We start from the raw sequence: 5,900 nt of genomic DNA, 5'->3' as shown, positions 1-5,900 counted from the left end.
TAATTTCAAGAGAAGGGAACGCAGCGTATTAGAGTGGGGCTGCTAAGAACGAATGAGAAAAGAGAATTTAGTCAATTCGAATCAAAATCAAGTAGAGAGGGAAAGAGTTTCCCTACTTTGTATGAAGAGCTACTAGGCCATCGATCGACTGCGCGTTTGTTGTAATAGCAGCTGACTGTTTTGTACACGCAAGCATTACTCTTTGATATGTGTTTTTACTCCCATGGAAATGCACGTATAATATCTCAAAACTGAAAATGTATTTATTTATTTATTTATTTCTTTATTGATAAACCCAACAGCTCTATGACCAATTACAATGTTACAAAAATGTGTAAATAAAAGCATACCCTTCACCATCAGTAAGCTAAATTGCACATGTTGCTAGATATTATAATAACATTATATTTATCATATTTATATTTTAATGTTGAGTAGATTTAAAATAGACTATAGGACTATAGAATAAATTAAAAATAGTAATATATGTTGAAGCTAGAATATTTTATGCTATTTGTCTCATATTTAACAGAAGAGACGCAAGGGCATTGGCGCTAATGTGTAATGTGCAGTCAAGTACATAGAAGTCAATAGAATTTGGGTCTTGGTTCATAATATAATTACAAGCATTAATTAGTTTACTGATGGACGATGAAAAAACAAAACTGTTTCTTTACCGTGGCGGATAAAAAGGCTGATCAGATCGTAAAAATCTCTGAGGAACTAAGATAGGGATCTGTGTTAATAATCTGGGGCATTAAATGTCACCACTTAATATACCTGAAATCAGGAGTAGTGAGACACAAATCCTTCTCTCTTCAAGTGTTAGTAGGTTGGCATCAACACACATGGCAGGATAATCAAATTCCCTAGGTGGATGATTTCCAAATTTTTTGTACAAAAAATATAACAAGTTTACGTTCGACTCTTTCAATATTGCACTCATAAAAACGATTTTGTTGAAATAACAAAAGACGGGATAACTGAAAAATATGTTCTGGTAACAAATAAGTGTAGTTATAGTAACAAATCCATTAGTAGCATCCCTGAATAAAAAAAAGTATTGAGACAAAGAAAAAAGTATTAAAAAGTATTGGATTAACTAGAAAACCAATACTTTTCAATACTTTTTTCTTTGTCTCAATACTTTTTTTTTATCAGGGATTAACAAAATGTTTTAAGTTGTACTAACAAACCAGTCTGTTAAATCACCAAATCAATTTGTTGTCCTAACGAAATCATTTTATTGCAGTAACAAAACTAATTTGTTGCTAAAATATTTTCCAAATCAGATATCGCTGATTATAGCATACTTTTAAATTATGGATTCTTATAAAATTTACTGTAACAAATTGATTTGCTGTTTTAATAGAATAATTTTGCTGTTTCAACAAAAAAATTTGTTATACCAACTAAATTATTTTGTCGAATCTACTTAAAGATTTTACTATAGTAACCAAATTGTTTTGTTGTTATAACATATCAATAACTTGCTATAACCTAAATTTTGTTATTTTAACATATAGTTAGTTATCCTTATGTTAAAAAATGCAATTGTTACTAGATCATATCTTAGGTTATTTGAACAATAGTATATTACACTATTAGGGCACAAATTTTGAGATTTCAGAGCTCAAATTTCAGAGCTCTCAAACTTCTGCCCGTGTAGTGTATACTATTTTTCTTTATAGCCGGTCGAAAGTACGTAAAATATTCCATGTACTGTATCGAAAAAAAATTGATGCCTGCCTCCGACATTTGCGGCACGAGCGAAGCGAGTGCTGCTGGTCGGGGGGGGGGGGGGCAGGCATCAAATAAAAAAAAATTAATGTAAAATCAAATAAAAAATAATTAACAAACAGTTTTTTTGAAAAATTTTTAGATTAAATAAAACTGGAATTTCTTGAATTCAACAAACATAATAAAGATTATTCTCGGTTAAAAATAAAAAAAAAAAAACGAGCATATTATCTGAAAATTAACAATAATTAATAAAAATTAAATTAAATAGTTGTTACTGCGTACATTTTTCTAAATAATTCATTAATTAAATAAAGTTCTACTCACTCTTACGGCAGTTATATCTTTATCTATATCTCCATTTATACATCAAATATTTCATGTAAGTAGAAGAAAGAAAGAAATATAACCAAGTTGTATTGTACCATCAATCGTAAATGATCAGCGTAAAGAAACATAGTTAGTAACAAATGACTAATATCAGTCGCGGTAGCGAAAGCATTTGCTCCCGCTGTTATAGAAGGCGAATGTGTAGCTTTATCAATGCACGAATCTTTAACTTTCTGCCGCGAAATAGGTGCAAAAGATGCGTACTTTCGACCGAGGTATAAAGATAAATTTTTTTCTGCCCTCCAGGCGGAAAGTGGCAACTTTCGGCCCGCTGCGCTAAACGAAATTGCCGCTTTCCGCCTCTGTCGGACAGAAAAATAGTATACAAACCTATGGCAGGAAAATAATAAATATCTCAGATCACATATATGTCGACCTCGGCTTCGCCTCGGGCAACATATATGTGTTCTGAGACATTTCTCATTTTCTTGCCACAGGTGTGTAATATACTATTTCTGCGTGCGGGATCGCGGAAATGTAACAGATTAAAATGAATGCGTTTCCTAAACACTTGAGATGTAGAAAAGAAATTTGGCTACTTATTTTAATAAAATTCGTAAAGAACATGTGCAATTAATTTTCTACAAAAAATTGATGTCGCGGAGGAAATTTTAATTAACAGTATAATTCTTCGCACTTTAAGCTAGGCAGATTTCAACTTTACTTATGAGATCTGCAATTATTTTAACTGAAACTTTCAATGCTCATTTAAAATTTTTTTCTTCGTGTCAATTATTAATCATTTTTGGAAGAAAGCCACAAGAATTTTGTAGTGATTGTACATTGAAAGTTGCAATGAATATTAGCTAGAATAATCACATGGATAAATAGTACTGGCCAATCCGATGGAATTTGGGATCTGAGAAAGTCAAAACAATACTCCAATTAAATTTCAAGTCTAGATCTGAAAATACAACTCTATAAAATGCCCAGCGAAGCGGGCGGGTAACAGCTAGTTAGTGAATACTAAATAATATATTGATGAAAATATATTGGTGAATACTATAAAAATAATATAAAAATATATTGTTTGAGATGACGAAAAAAAATTCTGTTAAAATTTGAGCTCTTAATATTAATGTTAAGAAGTGCCTGTTTGCAAATTTTTATTTCCCATTTAAATAACATAGCAAAAAATTTTTTTCTTTATACCTCGGTCGAAGGTACGCATCTTTTGCACCTATTTCGATGCAGAAAGTTAAAGATTCGTGCATTGGTAAAGCTACACATTCGCTCTTTATAACAGCGGGAGCATAAAATGCTTTCGTTACCGCGACTGATATTAGTCATTTGTTACTGACTATGTTTTGTTTACGCTGATCATTTACGATTGATGGTACAATACAACTTGGTTATATTTCTTTCTTTCTTCTACTTACATGAAATATTTGATGTATAAATGGAGATATAGATAAAGATATAACTGCCGTAAGAGTGAGTAGATTATCCGATGTAACTTATAACCAGGTTGTACTGTACTAAGATTCAGTTTGACAGTGACGTATGTAAAATGGATCAACTTTATTTAATTAATGAATTATTTAGAAAAATGTACGCAGTAACAACTATTTAATTTGATTTTTATTAATTATTGTTAATTTTCAGATAATATACTCGTTTTTTTTTTTTTATTTTTAACCGAGAATAATCTTTATTATGTTTGTTGAATTCAAGAAATTCCAGTTTTATTTAATCTAAAAATTTTTCAAAAAAACTGTTTGTTAATTATTTTTTATTTGATTTTACATTAATTTTTTTTTATTTGATGCCTGCCCCCCCCCCCCCCGACCAGCAGCACTCGCTTCGCTCGTGCCGCAAATGTCGGGGGCAGGCATCAATTTTTTTTCGATACAGTACATGGAATATTTTACGTACTTTCGACCGGATATAAAGAAAAATAGTATACACTACACGGGCAGAAGTTTGAGAGCTCTGAACTGCGCGCCGTGATGCCCTCGGCTACGCCTCGGGCATCATGGCGCGCAGTGCAGAAATCTCAAACTTTCTGCCCTAATAGAGTAATATACTATTAATGTTCAAAATTTTATTACTCAGCATCTAATTTACGAATCGCAAAAATTGATACTTATTCTTTTAGGGAATCGGACGATCTATAAAAAAGGTCTCTTATGATTTTTCGCTTATTAGTCTAGTCAACAAGTGCCTTTTTGGTCAACTTTTTACTTTAGTTTTTTCTTGCTGTATGATCATTTTCCTTGGAGTTACAGCTCGTAAAAAATCACCCAAAAATTTAGAATTTTTTTATATCCTTTAATTTTTGTAACTAGTGTATTATTTATTACACAGGTCCACAAAAAAAAAGTGGTCTATGTTGGGTGTGCGACAAAGATTTTAGACGTATTTTTACCGCTGAACACGAATCTGAAGTCAAAAATGGGGGTCAAACTGCAAAAAACGGAGAAAAATAAAAAAAAAACCGATAAAATCCATGATCTAATAGTATTTTCAGTATGTTATGATCAAATTGCAGTTCTGCTTTGTTTCTCTCTATAGCATCCATCAGTGATTTGCAAATATGTTTATTTACCACTAATTGTGTCTTATTGAAGTCTTTTATTGAATGAATTTTGTCTTTGATATAAAATAAAACGTCAGGGCATTGAATCGGTACATTTACCGGCAAAGACCTGTTACCACAGAGTGTTTGGATTACGATGACAACTGCCCTTTAACGGGATGTGTAGAATGATTTGCTAGTCAACATTTCGTGGTATTGAAGCCAGCAAAGACACGCTGTTTTGCAGGGAAGCAACAAAATATGAGAATAATGCCGTAGTGTGTCCAACCACGAGTTGATATTGTCCTCGTCAAAGCCGGAAAGCCCTCATACTTAGGCCTGGGGAGGTATGAGGGTTATCACTCCTAGGGCGGCTGACCCTGCGATCGATGAAATTTCATATTCTTCTGTATCAGGTGTGCAACAACCAGTTGCAAACTTTATAGAAGGTTCAGAAGATGATTCGTCCTGATGAAAAAGTTCCTTCGAGCAGTGAAGAAGAGTACAGGCCGATCGGTGAAGAGAAAAAGCCAGAAAAATACGACCAAAAACATCTAAATGATTTATTTAGAGAAGCTAAACTCTCAAAAGAAGCGGCTGAAATTTTGGCTTCGAGTATGAAAAGAAAAAATCTTCTGACACAAGGTACTAAAGTTTCATTTTATCGGAATCGAGAGGAGGCATTCCGTCAATATTTTGAAAAAGAGAAAGATTTGCATTATTGCACTGATGCGAAAGGACTTGTGGATGAATTAAAGCTAAATTTATAAAAGCCTAAAGATTGGTTATTAATTGATTCATCTCAATGCAGTCTTAAGGCAGTTCTTCTTCACAACACCAACAAGTTTGTGCCTTTACCTTTAGCTCACTCAACTGTAGTTAAAGAAGAGTACACAAATCTAGAAATTGTTCTGGAAAAAATTAAGTATGAAGAACATAAATGGCAAGTATGTGGTAATTTGAAGATTTTGTCCATGATCCTGGGACAACAATCTGGATTCACGAAGTATCCATGCTATTTGTGTTAATTAAAGGTTAAATTATAGGTTAACCCTATACTGGTCAACGTATGAGCGTGACGCCGCGCTCACATATTTCTTTTATTACATCTTCAATATTTACTATAACTATTCAAAAAAATTTGACTTTGTTTCTTGAACATTTTAGAATATATTAATAATTTTTTCAAACATCTTCGAAAACGTTAAATTGCTGAAAAAAAATTTCTTAAAAAAAATTTGCGGGGTTTTCC

This window comes from Cotesia glomerata, linkage group LG2 (assembly GCF_020080835.1).
Source record: "Cotesia glomerata isolate CgM1 linkage group LG2, MPM_Cglom_v2.3, whole genome shotgun sequence".
Taxonomy (NCBI): Eukaryota; Metazoa; Arthropoda; class Insecta; order Hymenoptera; family Braconidae; genus Cotesia; species Cotesia glomerata.
The sequence above is the reverse complement of the archived record's forward strand: the minus strand, read 5'-3'. Positions refer to the sequence as shown.